At 43.3% G+C, this 19998-nt stretch overlaps 5 non-coding genes across 5 annotated transcripts; 4 read left to right on the plus strand and 1 right to left on the minus strand.

Annotated features, from left to right (window-relative positions):
* The first annotated feature begins 4453 nt into the window (after nt 1–4453).
* trnag-gcc (transfer RNA glycine (anticodon GCC)) lies at nt 4454–4524 on the plus strand. Its single transcript has one exon. It is a non-coding gene; the product is annotated as a tRNA-Gly (tRNA).
* A 5760-nt stretch (nt 4525–10284) lies between these two features.
* Nucleotides 10285–10355, plus strand: trnag-gcc (transfer RNA glycine (anticodon GCC)). The gene has a single exon. It is a non-coding gene; the product is annotated as a tRNA-Gly (tRNA).
* A 5764-nt stretch (nt 10356–16119) lies between these two features.
* On the plus strand, nt 16120–16190 carry trnag-gcc (transfer RNA glycine (anticodon GCC)). Its single transcript has one exon. It is a non-coding gene; the product is annotated as a tRNA-Gly (tRNA).
* Nucleotides 16191–16625: 435 nt separating this feature from the next.
* trnad-guc (transfer RNA aspartic acid (anticodon GUC)) lies at nt 16626–16697 on the minus strand. The gene has a single exon. It is a non-coding gene; the product is annotated as a tRNA-Asp (tRNA).
* Nucleotides 16698–19477: 2780 nt separating this feature from the next.
* Nucleotides 19478–19548, plus strand: trnag-gcc (transfer RNA glycine (anticodon GCC)). The gene has a single exon. It is a non-coding gene; the product is annotated as a tRNA-Gly (tRNA).
* The last annotated feature ends 450 nt before the right edge of the window (nt 19549–19998 follow it).

A 19998-nucleotide genomic window follows, 5' to 3' on the forward strand; every position in this document is an offset into this window, starting at 1 on the left:
GACCATTGCAAGTTTCAGAATATTACGAGGTGGCAAAAAGCATGAAAGCCAACGCTCACATTGAGAGCCTGCCTGCCTTGCAGAATCACCCAAGCAAATATCCATCACTGCAATAGAAGTGGTCTATATTCCAAATGTTAGGGTTGTGACAGAGACTAGACTTGAAGGAAACCAAAATTTTCTCATGAATTGGAGTAAAGTGGAAAATGCCGCAATTGTCTATCACAAGCTTCTTTCGACTCCATTGCACTGCCAGACGAGTGAACCATCTTTGGGTGGTGTCCGGTGGAATGTCAGCCGCGTCCTTTACCGACATATGTGAAGAAAAGAAGAGATACTCCCCGTCGGGGAATCGAACCCCGGTCTTCCGGGTGACAGGCGGAGATACTGTCCACTATACTAACGAGGACTTGAAAGTGTTGTTTTCTACAGAGGTATGTGAATCTCAGCTGGTCCAAGTATCGCTTCAAGGGAAGGTTTTCCAGTGTGAAGCAACAGACTTGTTCAAAATCAATCATTTGGTCAATACCTCTGTACAATTCAGTTGTGTGGCCATTCTTGACATCATCTTCTCAGCTCTCAGTATTCTGTTGGAAAGGCCCCAGAAGAAACAACCCCAAAAGGGAGCACTTATGGGAAGTAGTTATCATGAGTGACTCCACTTGAGGATATTCCAACAGGACAGTGATAGTGCATGGATCTCCACTACAATACTAAATTCAGGGAAATTGTTGACTGTGGAGAATAGTGAATGGAAGTGGACACTGGTTGCCAAAGTTACCCCAACAGGAAGCACTTACTGAGTACAGAAAAACAAGTCAATGCTTCAGTTCGAGTAACCAAAGTAACTCTATCATCTGGTCGACTCGTTTCTTTGTTTCTCCTTGCTGGACACTTCTAGACTTGTACATCACCACCAAAATAGATCACAGGACCACAACACTCACCAGTGGGAATCTTCCAGCAGAAGACCATTCAATGGACTGTAGTTTGAAGAACACAGTTGGGCAAATCCTGAGGTTTCTCCTATTCCTGAGGTGCTTCAGTGACTCAACCATGTCACTCTGGAAGTGCAGTGGTCCAATATTGAGGGCTTCTTTTTAGACCATTTGTTCAGCCAAGGAACAGTAACTCCACCTTTTATTCATGAAGTTTCCATAGCTGGGATTCAGGAGTATCCTTGTTTTGAAGTCAAGGTATCTCGAGAACAATAGACACTCTGGCCATTCGCTGATGCTCCCAGACATTGATGAGTCGTTCATTAGAATGCATAGACTGATGACTGTGATTTACAACCACGGAACATGCCATGGACCCTTCTGACTCATGGTGGCAGTTGTCCCCAACATTACCCCAACAGGAAGCACTTACTGCATCAAGGAAGCAAGTCTGTGCTGCTGTCTGGGTTGTGTTGGTGACAGATTTTGTCAAAAGAGCATCTCTTCAGCTTTCAGTCTTCAGTTGAAGAAGCCCCAGAAGAAACAACCCCAAATGGGAGCACTTATGGAAATAACCGATCATGAGTGACTCCATTTGAGGACGTCTCAAGGAGACATTTGTCAAAAAATCTTTACTTCCAGGTTGTAGTTTTGCCTGGTATAATCACCCCAACAAGTAGCACTTACTGCATTGGATAATCTAGTGAATGCTAAAGTTAGGGTAATGACAGAGGCCTGGCTTGAAAGTAACAGTGTGTAGTCACAGCGAATGGTTTTGGCAATTGAGTAACTTCTTGAAAGTTGAAAGGAAGAGCTCAGATTGGGTCAAGAGAAGGCTGAAATCATCTAGTCACCTTGAATATGACAAATGTGACTTTATTCTTGACATCATCTGCTCAGCTCTCAGTATTCTGTTGGAAAGGCCCCAGAAGAAACAACCCCAAAAGGGAGCACTTATGTGAAGTAGTTATCATGAGTGACTCCACTTGAGGATATTCCAACAGGACAGTGATAGTGCATGGATCTACACTACAATACTAAATTCAGGGAAATTGTTGACTGTGAAGAATAGTGAATGGAAGTGGACACTGGTTGCCAAAGTTACCCCAACAGGAAGCACTTACTGAGTACAGAAAAACAAGCCAATGCTTCAGTTCGAGTAACCAAAGTAACTCTATCATCTGGTCGACTCGTTTCTTTGTTTCTCCTTGCTGGACACTTCTAGACTTGTACATCACCACCAAAATAGATCACGGGACCACAACACTCACCAGTGGGAATCTTCCAGCAGAAGACCATTCAGTGGACTGTAGTTTGAAGAACACAGTTGGGCACATCCTGAGGTTTCTCCTATTCCTGAGGTGCTTCAGTGACTCAACCATGTCACTCTGGAAGTGCAGTGGTCCAATATTGAGGGCTTCTTTTTAGACCATTTGTTCAGCCAAGGAACAGTAACTCCACCTTTTATTCATGAAGTTTCCATAGCTGGGATTCAGGAGTATCCTTGTTTTGAAGTCAAGGTATCTCGAGAACAATAGACACTCTGGCCATTCGCTGATGCTCCCAGACATTGATGAGTCGTTCATTAGAATGCATAGACTGATGACTGTGATTTACAACCACGGAACATGCCATGGACCCTTCTGACTCATGGTGGCAGTTGTCCCCAACATTACCCCAACAGGAAGCACTTACTGCATCAAGGAAGCAAGTCTGTGCTGCTGTCTGGGTTGTGTTGGTGACAGATTTTGTCAAAAGAGCATCTCTTCAGCTTTCAGTCTTCAGTTGAAGAAGCCCCAGAAGAAACAACCCCAAATGGGAGCACTTATGGAAATAACCGATCATGAGTGACTCCATTTGAGGACGTCTCAAGGAGACATTTGTCAAAAAATCTTTACTTCCAGGTTGTAGTTTTGCCTGGTATAATCACCCCAACAAGTAGCACTTACTGCATTGGATAATCTAGTGAATGCTAAAGTTAGGGTAATGACAGAGGCCTGGCCTGAAAGTAACAGTGTGTAGTCACAGCGAATGGTTTTGGCAATTGAGTAACTTCTTGAAAGTTGAAAGGAAGAGCTCAGATTGGGTCAAGAGAAGGCTGAAATCATCTAGTCACCTTGAATATGACAAATGTGACTTTATTCTTGACATCATCTGCTCAGCTCTCAGTATTCTGTTGGAAAGGCCCCAGAAGAAACAACCCCAAAAGGGAGCACTTATGTGAAGTAGTTATCATGAGTGACTCCACTTGAGGATATTCCAACAGGACAGTGATAGTGCATGGATCTACACTACAATACAATACTAAATTCAGGGAAATTGTTGACTGTGGAGAATAGTGAATGGAAGTGGACACTGGTTGCCAAAGTTACCCCAACAGGAAGCACTTACTGAGTACAGAAAAACAAGCCAATGCTTCAGTTCGAGTAACCAAAGTAACTCAATCATCTGGTCGACTCGTTTCTCCTTGCTGGACACTTCTAGACTTGCACATCACCACCAAAATAGATCACAGGACCACAACACTCACCAGTGGGAATCTTCCAGCAGAAGACCATTCAGTGGACTGTAGTTTGAAGAACACAGTTGGGCAAATCCTGAGGTTTCTCCTATTCCTGAGGTGCTTCGGTGACTCCACCATGTCACTCTGGAAGTGCAGTGGTCCAATATTGAGGGCTTCTTTTTAGACCAGTTGTTCAGCAACAGTAACTCCACCTTTTATTCATGAAGTTTCAATAGCTGGGATTCAGGAGTATCCTTGTTTTGAAGTCAAGGTTTCTCTAGAACAATAGACACTCTGGCCATTCGCTGATGCTCCCAAACATTGATGAGTCGTTCATTAGAATGCACAGACTAATGATTCTGATTTACATTCACACTTATGAGTTGCAAAGGACTACATCCAAATCGGTTTACAAAGGAATTTAACAGATATACATATATTTTTGTTGCATTCATGAAACATGAAGTTTGTAATTTGCAATGACTAAATTTGGATTTGTTTTCCCCCAAATTGATCGACTTGCCCCTCACCAAAAGTTAGCATCTGGACAAGAAAAAAATCCAGTGGAATGGCTTGGATGCTTTCTTTTCTTGGGAAAGTGGGACATCCCGCATCCATTCCCGGCTAATGTATTCTCTGAGTTGTTTGTTGTTTGCAATAGGGAGCACGTACTACACAAAGGAACGCAACTCTGAGTTGTGTTGCTGACACTTTGTGTTCGACTTGTTGTCAACATGTGAGGCTCTTGAACATTGGAAGTGGCATATTTTCCAAAAGTAATGGTTGTGACAGAGGCTTGATTTGAAGGAAACAAAATCTTTCCCGTCAATTGGAGCAAAGTGGGAAATGCCCAAAAAGTTTGGCACAACTTTGTTGTGACAGAGGTATGTGAATCGCAGCCGATCCAACTATCGAGTTTAGGGAATGTTTTCCGGTGTGAAAATTTCATCTCACCAAGGAGATGCAAGTGCGTTTAAAAAAAAAAAAAAGAAAACGAATCATTCCATCAGAAGCATTGGTGGTTCAGTGGGAGAATTCTCGCCTGCCACGCGGGGCACCCGGGTTCGATTCCCGGCCAATGCATTTGTCAAATAGTTTGTTGTTTGCAACACAGAGCACGTACTGCACAACGCAACTCTGGGTTGTGTTGCTGACACTTGGAGTTCACATGTGAGGCTTTTGACCATTGCAAGTTTCAGAATATTACGAGGTGGCAAAAAGCATGAAAGCCAACGCTCACATTGAGAGCCTGCCTGCCTTGCAGAATCACCCAAGCAAATATCCATCACTGCAATAGAAGTGGTCTATATTCCAAATGTTAGGGTTGTGACAGAGACTAGACTTGAAGGAAACCAAAATTTTCTCATGAATTGGAGTAAAGTGGAAAATGCCGCAATTGTCTATCACAAGCTTCTTTCGACTCCATTGCACTGCCAGACGAGTGAACCATCTTTGGGTGGTGTCCGGTGGAATGTCAGCCGCGTCCTTTACCGACATATGTGAAGAAAAGAAGAGATACTCCCCGTCGGGGAATCGAACCCCGGTCTTCCGGGTGACAGGCGGAGATACTGTCCACTATACTAACGAGGACTTGAAAGTGTTGTTTTCTACAGAGGTATGTGAATCTCAGCTGGTCCAAGTATCGCTTCAAGGGAAGGTTTTCCAGTGTGAAGCAACAGACTTGTTCAAAATCAATCATTTGGTCAATACCTCTGTACAATTCAGTTGTGTGGCCATTCTTGACATCATCTTCTCAGCTCTCAGTATTCTGTTGGAAAGGCCCCAGAAGAAACAACCCCAAAAGGGAGCACTTATGGGAAGTAGTTATCATGAGTGACTCCACTTGAGGATATTCCAACAGGACAGTGATAGTGCATGGATCTCCACTACAATACTAAATTCAGGGAAATTGTTGACTGTGGAGAGTAGTGAATGGAAGTGGACACTGGTTGCCAAAGTTACCCCAACAGGAAGCACTTACTGAGTACAGAAAAACAAGTCAATGCTTCAGTTCGAGTAACCAAAGTAACTCTATCATCTGGTTGACTCGTTTCTTTGTTTCTCCTTGCTGGACACTTCTAGACTTGTACATCACCACCAAAATAGATCACAGGACCACAACACTCACCAGTGGGAATCTTCCAGCAGAAGACCATTCAGTGGACTGTAGTTTGAAGAACACAGTTGGGCACATCCTGAGGTTTCTCCTATTCCTGAGGTGCTTCAGTGACTCAACCATGTCACTCTGGAAGTGCAGTGGTCCAATATTGAGGGCTTCTTTTTAGACCATTTGTTCAGCCAAGGAACAGTAACTCCACCTTTTATTCATGAAGTTTCCATAGCTGGGATTCAGGAGTATCCTTGTTTTGAAGTCAAGGTATCTCGAGAACAATAGACACTCTGGCCATTCGCTGATGCTCCCAGACATTGATGAGTCGTTCATTAGAATGCATAGACTGATGACTGTGATTTACAACCACGGAACATGCCATGGACCCTTCTGACTCATGGTGGCAGTTGTCCCCAACATTACCCCAACAGGAAGCACTTACTGCATCAAGGAAGCAAGTCTGTGCTGCTGTCTGGGTTGTGTTGGTGACAGATTTTGTCAAAAGAGCATCTCTTCAGCTTTCAGTCTTCAGTTGAAGAAGCCCCAGAAGAAACAACCCCAAATGGGAGCACTTATGGAAATAACCGATCATGAGTGACTCCATTTGAGGACGTCTCAAGGAGACATTTGTCAAAAAATCTTTACTTCCAGGTTGTAGTTTTGCCTGGTATAATCACCCCAACAAGTAGCACTTACTGCATTGGATAATCTAGTGAATGCTAAAGTTAGGGTAATGACAGAGGCCTGGCTTGAAAGTAACAGTGTGTAGTCACAGCGAATGGTTTTGGCAATTGAGTAACTTCTTGAAAGTTGAAAGGAAGAGCTCAGATTGGGTCAAGAGAAGGCTGAAATCATCTAGTCACCTTGAATATGACAAATGTGACTTTATTCTTGACATCATCTGCTCAGCTCTCAGTATTCTGTTGGAAAGGCCCCAGAAGAAACAACCCCAAAAGGGAGCACTTATGTGAAGTAGTTATCATGAGTGACTCCACTTGAGGATATTCCAACAGGACAGTGATAGTGCATGGATCTACACTACAATACTAAATTCAGGGAAATTGTTGACTGTGAAGAATAGTGAATGGAAGTGGACACTGGTTGCCAAAGTTACCCCAACAGGAAGCACTTACTGAGTACAGAAAAACAAGCCAATGCTTCAGTTCGAGTAACCAAAGTAACTCTATCATCTGGTCGACTCGTTTCTTTGTTTCTCCTTGCTGGACACTTCTAGACTTGTACATCACCACCAAAATAGATCACGGGACCACAACACTCACCAGTGGGAATCTTCCAGCAGAAGACCATTCAGTGGACTGTAGTTTGAAGAACACAGTTGGGCACATCCTGAGGTTTCTCCTATTCCTGAGGTGCTTCAGTGACTCAACCATGTCACTCTGGAAGTGCAGTGGTCCAATATTGAGGGCTTCTTTTTAGACCATTTGTTCAGCCAAGGAACAGTAACTCCACCTTTTATTCATGAAGTTTCAATAGCTGGGATTCAGGAGTATCCTTGTTTTGAAGTCAAGGTTTCTCTAGAACAATAGACACTCTGGCCATTCGCTGATGCTCCCAAACATTGATGAGTCGTTCATTAGAATGCATAGACTGATGACTGTGATTTACAACCACGGAACATGCCATGGACCCTTCTGACTCATGGTGGCAGTTGTCCCCAACATTACCCCAACAGGAAGCACTTACTGCATCAAGGAAGCAAGTCTGTGCTGCTGTCTGGGTTGTGTTGGTGACAGATTTTGTCAAAAGAGCATCTCTTCAGCATCACCGATCATGAGTGACTCCATTTGAGGACGTCTCAAGGAGACATTTGTCAAAAAATCTTTACTTCCAGGTTGTAGTTTTGCCTGGTATAATCACCCCAACAGGTCGCACTTACTGCATTGGATAATCTAGTGAATGCTAAAGTTAGGGTAATGACAGAGGCCTGGCTTGAAAGTAACAGTGTGTAGTCACAGCGAATGGTTTTGGCAATTGAGTAACTTCTTGAAAGTTGAAAGGAAGAGCTCAGATTGGGTCAAGAGAAGGCTGAAATCATCTAGTCACCTTGAATATGACAAATGTGACTTTATTCTTGACATCATCTGCTCAGCTCTCAGTATTCTGTTGGAAAGGCCCCAGAAGAAACAACCCCAAAAGGGAGCACTTATGTGAAGTAGTTATCATGAGTGACTCCACTTGAGGATATTCCAACAGGACAGTGATAGTGCATGGATCTACACTACAATACTAAATTCAGGGAAATTGTTGACTGTGAAGAATAGTGAATGGAAGTGGACACTGGTTGCCAAAGTTACCCCAACAGGAAGCACTTACTGAGTACAGAAAAACAAGCCAATGCTTCAGTTCGAGTAACCAAAGTAACTCTATCATCTGGTCGACTCGTTTCTTTGTTTCTCCTTGCTGGACACTTCTAGACTTGTACATCACCACCAAAATAGATCACAGGACCACAACACTCACCAGTGGGAATCTTCCAGCAGAAGACCATTCAGTGGACTGTAGTTTGAAGAACACAGTTGGGCAAATCCTGAGGTTTCTCCTATTCCTGAGGTGCTTCAGTGACTCAACCATGTCACTCTGGAAGTGCAGTGGTCCAATATTGAGGGCTTCTTTTTAGACCATTTGTTCAGCCAAGGAACAGTAACTCCACCTTTTATTCATGAAGTTTCCATAGCTGGGATTCAGGAGTATCCTTGTTTTGAAGTCAAGGTATCTCGAGAACAATAGACACTCTGGCCATTCGCTGATGCTCCCAGACATTGATGAGTCGTTCATTAGAATGCATAGACTGATGACTGTGATTTACAACCACGGAACATGCCATGGACCCTTCTGACTCATGGTGGCAGTTGTCCCCAACATTACCCCAACAGGAAGCACTTACTGCATCAAGGAAGCAAGTCTGTGCTGCTGTCTGGGTTGTGTTGGTGACAGATTTTGTCAAAAGAGCATCTCTTCAGCTTTCAGTCTTCAGTTGAAGAAGCCCCAGAAGAAACAACCCCAAATGGGAGCACTTATGGAAATAACCGATCATGAGTGACTCCATTTGAGGACGTCTCAAGGAGACATTTGTCAAAAAATCTTTACTTCCAGGTTGTAGTTTTGCCTGGTATAATCACCCCAACAAGTAGCACTTACTGCATTGGATAATCTAGTGAATGCTAAAGTTAGGGTAATGACAGAGGCCTGGCTTGAAAGTAACAGTGTGTAGTCACAGCGAATGGTTTTGGCAATTGAGTAACTTCTTGAAAGTTGAAAGGAAGAGCTCAGATTGGGTCAAGAGAAGGCTGAAATCATCTAGTCACCTTGAATATGACAAATGTGACTTTATTCTTGACATCATCTGCTCAGCTCTCAGTATTCTGTTGGAAAGGCCCCAGAAGAAACAACCCCAAAAGGGAGCACTTATGTGAAGTAGTTATCATGAGTGACTCCACTTGAGGATATTCCAACAGGACAGTGATAGTGCATGGATCTACACTACAATACAATACTAAATTCAGGGAAATTGTTGACTGTGGAGAATAGTGAATGGAAGTGGACACTGGTTGCCAAAGTTACCCCAACAGGAAGCACTTACTGAGTACAGAAAAACAAGCCAATGCTTCAGTTCGAGTAACCAAAGTAACTCAATCATCTGGTCGACTCGTTTCTTTGTTTCTCCTTGCTGGACACTTCTAGACTTGCACATCACCACCAAAATAGATCACAGGACCACAACACTCACCAGTGGGAATCTTCCAGCAGAAGACCATTCAGTGGACTGTAGTTTGAAGAACACAGTTGGGCAAATCCTGAGGTTTCTCCTATTCCTGAGGTGCTTCGGTGACTCCACCATGTCACTCTGGAAGTGCAGTGGTCCAATATTGAGGGCTTCTTTTTAGACCAGTTGTTCAGCAACAGTAACTCCACCTTTTATTCATGAAGTTTCAATAGCTGGGATTCAGGAGTATCCTTGTTTTGAAGTCAAGGTTTCTCTAGAACAATAGACACTCTGGCCATTCGCTGATGCTCCCAAACATTGATGAGTCGTTCATTAGAATGCACAGACTAATGATTCTGATTTACATTCACACTTATGAGTTGCAAAGGACTACATCCAAATCGGTTTACAAAGGAATTTAACAGATATACATATATTTTTGTTGCATTCATGAAACATGAAGTTTGTAATTTGCAATGACTAAATTTGGATTTGTTTTCCCCCAAATTGATCGACTTGCCCCTCACCAAAAGTTAGCATCTGGACAAGAAAAAAATCCAGTGGAATGGCTTGGATGCTTTCTTTTCTTGGGAAAGTGGGACATCCCGCATCCATTCCCGGCTAATGTATTCTCTGAGTTGTTTGTTGTTTGCAATAGGGAGCACGTACTACACAAAGGAACGCAACTCTGAGTTGTGTTGCTGACACTTTGTGTTCGACTTGTTGTCAACATGTGAGGCTCTTGAACATTGGAAGTGGCATATTTTCCAAAAGTAATGGTTGTGACAGAGGCTTGATTTGAAGGAAACAAAATCTTTCCCGTCAATTGGAGCAAAGTGGGAAATGCCCAAAAAGTTTGGCACAACTTTGTTGTGACAGAGGTATGTGAATCGCAGCCGATCCAACTATCGAGTTTAGGGAATGTTTTCCGGTGTGAAAATTTCATCTCACCAAGGAGATGCAAGTGCGTTTAAAAAAAAAAAAAAGAAAACGAATCATTCCATCAGAAGCATTGGTGGTTCAGTGGGAGAATTCTCGCCTGCCACGCGGGGCACCCGGGTTCGATTCCCGGCCAATGCATTTGTCAAATAGTTTGTTGTTTGCAACACAGAGCACGTACTGCACAACGCAACTCTGGGTTGTGTTGCTGACACTTGGAGTTCACATGTGAGGCTTTTGACCATTGCAAGTTTCAGAATATTACGAGGTGGCAAAAAGCATGAAAGCCAACGCTCACATTGAGAGCCTGCCTGCCTTGCAGAATCACCCAAGCAAATATCCATCACTGCAATAGAAGTGGTCTATATTCCAAATGTTAGGGTTGTGACAGAGACTAGACTTGAAGGAAACCAAAATTTTCTCATGAATTGGAGTAAAGTGGAAAATGCCGCAATTGTCTATCACAAGCTTCTTTCGACTCCATTGCACTGCCAGACGAGTGAACCATCTTTGGGTGGTGTCCGGTGGAATGTCAGCCGCGTCCTTTACCGACATATGTGAAGAAAAGAAGAGATACTCCCCGTCGGGGAATCGAACCCCGGTCTTCCGGGTGACAGGCGGAGATACTGTCCACTATACTAACGAGGACTTGAAAGTGTTGTTTTCTACAGAGGTATGTGAATCTCAGCTGGTCCAAGTATCGCTTCAAGGGAAGGTTTTCCAGTGTGAAGCAACAGACTTGTTCAAAATCAATCATTTGGTCAATACCTCTGTACAATTCAGTTGTGTGGCCATTCTTGACATCATCTTCTCAGCTCTCAGTATTCTGTTGGAAAGGCCCCAGAAGAAACAACCCCAAAAGGGAGCACTTATGGGAAGTAGTTATCATGAGTGACTCCACTTGAGGATATTCCAACAGGACAGTGATAGTGCATGGATCTCCACTACAATACTAAATTCAGGGAAATTGTTGACTGTGGAGAGTAGTGAATGGAAGTGGACACTGGTTGCCAAAGTTACCCCAACAGGAAGCACTTACTGAGTACAGAAAAACAAGTCAATGCTTCAGTTCGAGTAACCAAAGTAACTCTATCATCTGGTCGACTCGTTTCTTTGTTTCTCCTTGCTGGACACTTCTAGACTTGTACATCACCACCAAAATAGATCACAGGACCACAACACTCACCAGTGGGAATCTTCCAGCAGAAGACCATTCAGTGGACTGTAGTTTGAAGAACACAGTTGGGCACATCCTGAGGTTTCTCCTATTCCTGAGGTGCTTCAGTGACTCAACCATGTCACTCTGGAAGTGCAGTGGTCCAATATTGAGGGCTTCTTTTTAGACCATTTGTTCAGCCAAGGAACAGTAACTCCACCTTTTATTCATGAAGTTTCCATAGCTGGGATTCAGGAGTATCCTTGTTTTGAAGTCAAGGTATCTCGAGAACAATAGACACTCTGGCCATTCGCTGATGCTCCCAGACATTGATGAGTCGTTCATTAGAATGCATAGACTGATGACTGTGATTTACAACCACGGAACATGCCATGGACCCTTCTGACTCATGGTGGCAGTTGTCCCCAACATTACCCCAACAGGAAGCACTTACTGCATCAAGGAAGCAAGTCTGTGCTGCTGTCTGGGTTGTGTTGGTGACAGATTTTGTCAAAAGAGCATCTCTTCAGCTTTCAGTCTTCAGTTGAAGAAGCCCCAGAAGAAACAACCCCAAATGGGAGCACTTATGGAAATAACCGATCATGAGTGACTCCATTTGAGGACGTCTCAAGGAGACATTTGTCAAAAAATCTTTACTTCCAGGTTGTAGTTTTGCCTGGTATAATCACCCCAACAAGTAGCACTTACTGCATTGGATAATCTAGTGAATGCTAAAGTTAGGGTAATGACAGAGGCCTGGCTTGAAAGTAACAGTGTGTAGTCACAGCGAATGGTTTTGGCAATTGAGTAACTTCTTGAAAGTTGAAAGGAAGAGCTCAGATTGGGTCAAGAGAAGGCTGAAATCATCTAGTCACCTTGAATATGACAAATGTGACTTTATTCTTGACATCATCTGCTCAGCTCTCAGTATTCTGTTGGAAAGGCCCCAGAAGAAACAACCCCAAAAGGGAGCACTTATGTGAAGTAGTTATCATGAGTGACTCCACTTGAGGATATTCCAACAGGACAGTGATAGTGCATGGATCTACACTACAATACTAAATTCAGGGAAATTGTTGACTGTGAAGAATAGTGAATGGAAGTGGACACTGGTTGCCAAAGTTACCCCAACAGGAAGCACTTACTGAGTACAGAAAAACAAGCCAATGCTTCAGTTCGAGTAACCAAAGTAACTCTATCATCTGGTCGACTCGTTTCTTTGTTTCTCCTTGCTGGACACTTCTAGACTTGTACATCACCACCAAAATAGATCACGGGACCACAACACTCACCAGTGGGAATCTTCCAGCAGAAGACCATTCAGTGGACTGTAGTTTGAAGAACACAGTTGGGCACATCCTGAGGTTTCTCCTATTCCTGAGGTGCTTCAGTGACTCAACCATGTCACTCTGGAAGTGCAGTGGTCCAATATTGAGGGCTTCTTTTTAGACCATTTGTTCAGCCAAGGAACAGTAACTCCACCTTTTATTCATGAAGTTTCAATAGCTGGGATTCAGGAGTATCCTTGTTTTGAAGTCAAGGTTTCTCTAGAACAATAGACACTCTGGCCATTCGCTGATGCTCCCAAACATTGATGAGTCGTTCATTAGAATGCATAGACTGATGAGTGTGATTTACAACCACGGAACATGCCATGGACCCTTCTGACTCATGGTGGCAGTTGTCCCCAACATTACCCCAACAGGAAGCACTTACTGCATCAAGGAAGCAAGTCTGTGCTGCTGTCTGGGTTGTGTTGGTGACAGATTTTGTCAAAAGAGCATCTCTTCAGCATCACCGATCATGAGTGACTCCATTTGAGGACGTCTCAAGGAGACATTTGTCAAAAAATCTTTACTTCCAGGTTGTAGTTTTGCCTGGTATAATCACCCCAACAAGTAGCACTTACTGCATTGGATAATCTAGTGAATGCTAAAGTTAGGGTAATGACAGAGGCCTGGCTTGAAAGTAACAGTGTGTAGTCACAGCGAATGGTTTTGGCAATTGAGTAACTTCTTGAAAGTTGAAAGGAAGAGCTCAGATTGGGTCAAGAGAAGGCTGAAATCATCTAGTCACCTTGAATATGACAAATGTGACTTTATTCTTGACATCATCTGCTCAGCTCTCAGTATTCTGTTGGAAAGGCCCCAGAAGAAACAACCCCAAAAGGGAGCACTTATGTGAAGTAGTTATCATGAGTGACTCCACTTGAGGATATTCCAACAGGACAGTGATAGTGCATGGATCTACACTACAATACAATACTAAATTCAGGGAAATTGTTGACTGTGGAGAATAGTGAATGGAAGTGGACACTGGTTACCAAAGTTACCCCAACAGGAAGCACTTACTGAGTACAGAAAAACAAGCCAATGCTTCAGTTCGAGTAACCAAAGTAACTCAATCATCTGGTCGACTCGTTTCTTTGTTTCTCCTTGCTGGACACTTCTAGACTTGTACATCACCACCAAAATAGATCACAGGACCACAACACTCACCAGTGGGAATCTTCCAGCAGAAGACCATTCAGTGGACTGTAGTTTGAAGAACACAGTTGGGCACATCCTGAGGTTTCTCCTATTCCTGAGGTGCTTCAGTGACTCAACCATGTCACTCTGGAAGTGCAGTGGTCCAATATTGAGGGCTTCTTTTTAGACCATTTGTTCAGCCAAGGAACAGTAACTCCACCTTTTATTCATGAAGTTTCCATAGCTGGGATTCAGGAGTATCCTTGTTTTGAAGTCAAGGTATCTCGAGAACAATAGACACTCTGGCCATTCGCTGATGCTCCCAGACATTGATGAGTCGTTCATTAGAATGCATAGACTGATGACTGTGATTTACAACCACGGAACATGCCATGGACCCTTCTGACTCATGGTGGCAGTTGTCCCCAACATTACCCCAACAGGAAGCACTTACTGCATCAAGGAAGCAAGTCTGTGCTGCTGTCTGGGTTGTGTTGGTGACAGATTTTGTCAAAAGAGCATCTCTTCAGCTTTCAGTCTTCAGTTGAAGAAGCCCCAGAAGAAACAACCCCAAATGGGAGCACTTATGGAAATAACCGATCATGAGTGACTCCATTTGAGGACGTCTCAAGGAGACATTTGTCAAAAAATCTTTACTTCCAGGTTGTAGTTTTGCCTGGTATAATCACCCCAACAAGTAGCACTTACTGCATTGGATAAACTAGTGAATGCTAAAGTTAGGGTAATGACAGAGGCCTGGCTTGAAAGTAACAGTGTGTAGTCACAGCGAATGGTTTTGGCAATTGAGTAACTTCTTGAAAGTTGAAAGGAAGAGCTCAGATTGGGTCAAGAGAAGGCTGAAATCATCTAGTCACCTTGAATATGACAAATGTGACTTTATTCTTGACATCATCTGCTCAGCTCTCAGTATTCTGTTGGAAAGGCCCCAGAAGAAACAACCCCAAAAGGGAGCACTTATGTGAAGTAGTTATCATGAGTGACTCCACTTGAGGATATTCCAACAGGACAGTGATAGTGCATGGATCTACACTACAATACAATACTAAATTCAGGGAAATTGTTGACTGTGGAGAATAGTGAATGGAAGTGGACACTGGTTGCCAAAGTTACCCCAACAGGAAGCACTTACTGAGTACAGAAAAACAAGCCAATGCTTCAGTTCGAGTAACCAAAGTAACTCAATCATCTGGTCGACTCGTTTCTTTGTTTCTCCTTGCTGGACACTTCTAGACTTGCACATCACCACCAAAATAGATCACAGGACCACAACACTCACCAGTGGGAATCTTCCAGCAGAAGACCATTGAGTGGACTGTAGTTTGAAGAACACAGTTGGGCAAATCCTGAGGTTTCTCCTATTCCTGAGGTGCTTCAGTGACTCAACCATGTCACTCTGGAAGTGCAGTGGTCCAATATTGAGGGCTTCTTTTTAGACCAGTTGTTCAGCAACAGTAACTCCACCTTTTATTCATGAAGTTTCAATAGCTGGGATTCAGGAGTATCCTTGTTTTGAAGTCAAGGTTTCTCTAGAACAATAGACACTCTGGCCATTCGCTGATGCTCCCAAACATTGATGAGTCGTTCATTAGAATGCACAGACTAATGATTCTGATTTACATTCACACTTATGAGTTGCAAAGGACTACATCCAAATCGGTTTACAAAGGAATTTAACAGATATACATATATTTTTGTTGCATTCATGAAACATGAAGTTTGTAATTTGCAATGACTAAATTTGGATTTGTTTTCCCCCAAATTGATCGACTTGCCCCTCACCAAAAGTTAGCATCTGGACAAGAAAAAAATCCAGTGGAATGGCTTGGATGCTTTCTTTTCTTGGGAAAGTGGGACATCCCGCATCCATTCCCGGCTAATTCATTCTCTGAGTTTTTTGTTGTTTGCAATAGGGAGCACATACTACACAAAGGAACGCAACTCTGAGTTGTGTTGCTGACACTTTGTGTTCGACTTGTTGTCAACATGTGAGGCTCTTGAACATTGGAAGTGGCATATTTTCCAAAAGTAATGGTTGTGACAGAGGCTTGATTTGAAGGAAACAAAATCTTTCCCGTCAATTGGAGCAAAGTGGGAAATGCCCAAAAAGTTTGGCACAACTTTGTTGTGACAGAGGTATGTGAATCGCAGCCGATCCAACTATCGAGTTTAGGGAATGTTTTCCGGTGTGAAAATTTCATCTCACCAAGGAGATGCAAGTGCGTTTAAAAAAAAAAAAAGAAAAAGAATCATTCCATCAGAAGCATTGGTGGTTCAGTGGGAGAATTCTCGCCTGCCACGCGGGGGACCCGGGTTCGATTCCCGGCCAATGCATTTGTCAAATAGTTTGTTGTTTGCAACACAGAGCACGTACTGCACAACGCAACTCTGGGTTGTGTTGCTGACACTTGGAGTTCACATGTGAGGCTTTTGACCATTGCAAGTTTCAGAATATTACGAGGTGGCAAAAAGCATGAAAGCCAACGCTCACATTGAGAGCCTGCCTGCCTTGCAGAATCACCCAAGCAAATATCCATCACTGCAATAGAAGTGGTCTATATTCCAAATGTTAGGGTTGTGGCAGAGACTAGACTTGAAGGAAACCAAAATTTTCTCATGAATTGGAGTAAAGTGGAAAATGCCGCAATTGTCTATCACAAGCTTCTTTCGACTCCATTGCACTGCCAGACGAGTGAACCATCTTTGGGTGGTGTCCGGTGGAATGTCAGCCGCGTCCTTTACCGACATATGTGAAGAAAAGAAGAGATACTCCCCGTCGGGGAATCGAACCCCGGTCTTCCGCGTGACAGGCGGAGATACTGTCCACTATACTAACGAGGACTTGAAAGTGTTGTTTTCTACAGAGGTATGTGAATCTCAGCTGGTCCAAGTATCGCTTCAAGGGAAGGTTTTCCAGTGTGAAGCAACAGACTTGTTCAAAATCAATCATTTGGTCAATACCTCTGTACAATTCAGTTGTGTGGCCATTCTTGACATCATCTGCTCAGCTCTCAGTATTCTGTTGGAAAGGCCCCAGAAGAAACAACCCAAAAGGGAGCACTTATGGGAAGTAGTTATCATGAGTGACTCCACTTGAGGATATTCCAACAGGACAGTGATAGTGCATGGATCTCCACTACAATACTAAATTCAGGGAAATTGTTGACTGTGGAGAATAGTGAATGGAAGTGGACACTGGTTGCCCCAACAGGAAGCACTTACTGAGTACAGAAAAACAAGTCAATGCTTCAGTTCGAGTAACCAAAGTAACTCTATCATCTGGTCGACTCGTTTCTTTGTTTCTCCTTGCTGGACACTTCTAGACTTGTACATCACCACCAAAATAGATCACAGGACCACAACACTCACCAGTGGGAATCTTCCAGCAGAAGACCATTCAGTGGACTGTAGTTTGAAGAACACAGTTGGGCACATCCTGAGGTTTCTCCTATTCCTGAGGTGCTTCAGTGACTCAACCATGTCACTCTGGAAGTGCAGTGGTCCAATATTGAGGGCTTCTTTTTAGACCATTTGTTCAGCCAAGGAACAGTAACTCCACCTTTTATTCATGAAGTTTCCATAGCTGGGATTCAGGAGTATCCTTGTTTTGAAGTCAAGGTTTCTCTAGAACAATAGACACTCTGGCCATTCGCTGATGCTCCCAGACATTGATGAGTCGTTCATTAGAATGCATAGACTGATGACTGTGATTTACAACCACGGAACATGCCATGGACCCTTCTGACTCATGGTGGCAGTTGTCCCCAACATTACCCCAACAGGAAGCACTTACTGCATCAAGGAAGCAAGTCTGTGCTGCTGTCTGGGTTGTGTTGGTGACAGATTTTGTCAAAAGAGCATCTCTTCAGCTTTCAGTCTTCAGTTGAAGAAGCCCCAGAAGAAACAACCCCAAATGGGAGCACTTATGGAAATAACCGATCATGAGTGACTCCATTTGAGGACGTCTCAAGGAGACATTTGTCAAAAAATCTTTACTTCCAGGTTGTAGTTTTGCCTGGTATAATCACCCCAACAAGTAGCACTTACTGCATTGGATAATCTAGTGAATGCTAAAGTTAGGGTAATGACAGAGGCCTGGCTTGAAAGTAACAGTGTGTAGTCACAGCGAATGGTTTTGGCAATTGAGTAACTTCTTGAAAGTTGAAAGGAAGAGCTCAGATTGGGTCAAGAGAAGGCTGAAATCATCTAGTCACCTTGAATATGACAAATGTGACTTTATTCTTGACATCATCTGCTCAGCTCTCAGTATTCTGTTGGAAAGGCCCCAGAAGAAACAACCCCAAAAGGGAGCACTTATGTGAAGTAGTTATCATGAGTGACTCCACTTGAGGATATTCCAACAGGACAGTGATAGTGCATGGATCTACACTACAATACAATACTAAATTCAGGGAAATTGTTGACTGTGGAGAATAGTGAATGGAAGTGGACACTGGTTGCCAAAGTTACCCCAACAGGAAGCACTTACTGAGTACAGAAAAACAAGCCAATGCTTCAGTTCGAGTAACCAAAGTAACTCAATCATCTGGTCGACTCGTTTCTTTGTTTCTCCTTGCTGGACACTTCTAGACTTGCACATCACCACCAAAATAGATCACAGGACCACAACACTCACCAGTGGGAATCTTCCAGCAGAAGACCATTCAGTGGACTGTAGTTTGAAGAACACAGTTGGGCAAATCCTGAGGTTTCTCCTATTCCTGAGGTGCTTCGGTGACTCCACCATGTCACTCTGGAAGTGCAGTGGTCCAATATTGAGGGCTTCTTTTTAGACCAGTTGTTCAGCAACAGTAACTCCACCTTTTATTCATGAAGTTTCAATAGCTGGGATTCAGGAGTATCCTTGTTTTGAAGTCAAGGTATCTCGAGAACAATAGACACTCTGGCCATTCGCTGATGCTCCCAAACATTGATGAGTCGTTCATTAGAATGCACAGACTAATGATTCTGATTTACATTCACACTTATGAGTTGCAAAGGACTACATCCAAATCGGTTTACAAAGGAATTTAACAGATATACATATATTTTTGTTGCATTCATGAAACATGAAGTTTGTAATTTGCAATGACTAAATTTGGATTTGTTTTCCCCCAAATTGATCGACTTGCCCCTCACCAAAAGTTAGCATCTGGACAAGAAAAAAATCCAGTGGAATGGCTTGGATGCTTTCTTTTCTTGGGAAAGTGGGACATCCCGCATCCATTCCCGGCTAATGTATTCTCTGAGTTGTTTGTTGTTTGCAATAGGGAGCACGTACTACACAAAGGAACGCAACTCTGAGTTGTGTTGCTGACACTTTGTGTTCGACTTGTTGTCAACATGTGAGGCTCTTGAACATTGGAAGTGGCATATTTTCCAAAAGTAATGGTTGTGACAGAGGCTTGATTTGAAGGAAACAAAATCTTTCCCGTCAATTGGAGCAAAGTGGGAAATGCCCAAAAAGTTTGGCACAACTTTGTTGTGACAGAGGTATGTGAATCGCAGCCGATCCAACTATCGAGTTTAGGGAATGTTTTCCGGTGTGAAAATTTCATCTCACCAAGGAGATGCAAGTGCGTTTTAAAAAAAAAAAAAGAAAACGAATCATTCCATCAGAAGCATTGGTGGTTCAGTGGGAGAATTCTCGCCTGCCACGCGGGGCACCCGGGTTCGATTCCCGGCCAATGCATTTGTCAAATAGTTTGTTGTTTGCAACACAGAGCACGTACTGCACAACGCAACTCTGGGTTGTGTTGCTGACACTTGGAGTTCACATGTGAGGCTTTTGACCATTGCAAGTTTCAGAATATTACGAGGTGGCAAAAAGCATGAAAGCCAACGCTCACATTGAGAGCCTGCCTGCCTTGCAGAATCACCCAAGCAAATATCCATCACTGCAATAGAAGTGGTCTATATTCCAAATGTTAGGGTTGTGACAGAGACTAGACTTGAAGGAAACCAAAATTTTCTCATGAATTGGAGTAAAGTGGAAAATGCCGCAATTGTCTATCACAAGCTTCTTTCGACTCCATTGCACTGCCAGACGAGTGAACCATCTTTGGGTGGTGTCCGGTGGAATGTCAGCCGCGTCCTTTACCGACATATGTGAAGAAAAGAAGAGATACTCCCCGTCGGGGAA

Source organism: Synchiropus splendidus, chromosome 13 (assembly GCF_027744825.2).
Source record: "Synchiropus splendidus isolate RoL2022-P1 chromosome 13, RoL_Sspl_1.0, whole genome shotgun sequence".
Taxonomy (NCBI): Eukaryota; Metazoa; Chordata; class Actinopteri; order Syngnathiformes; family Callionymidae; genus Synchiropus; species Synchiropus splendidus.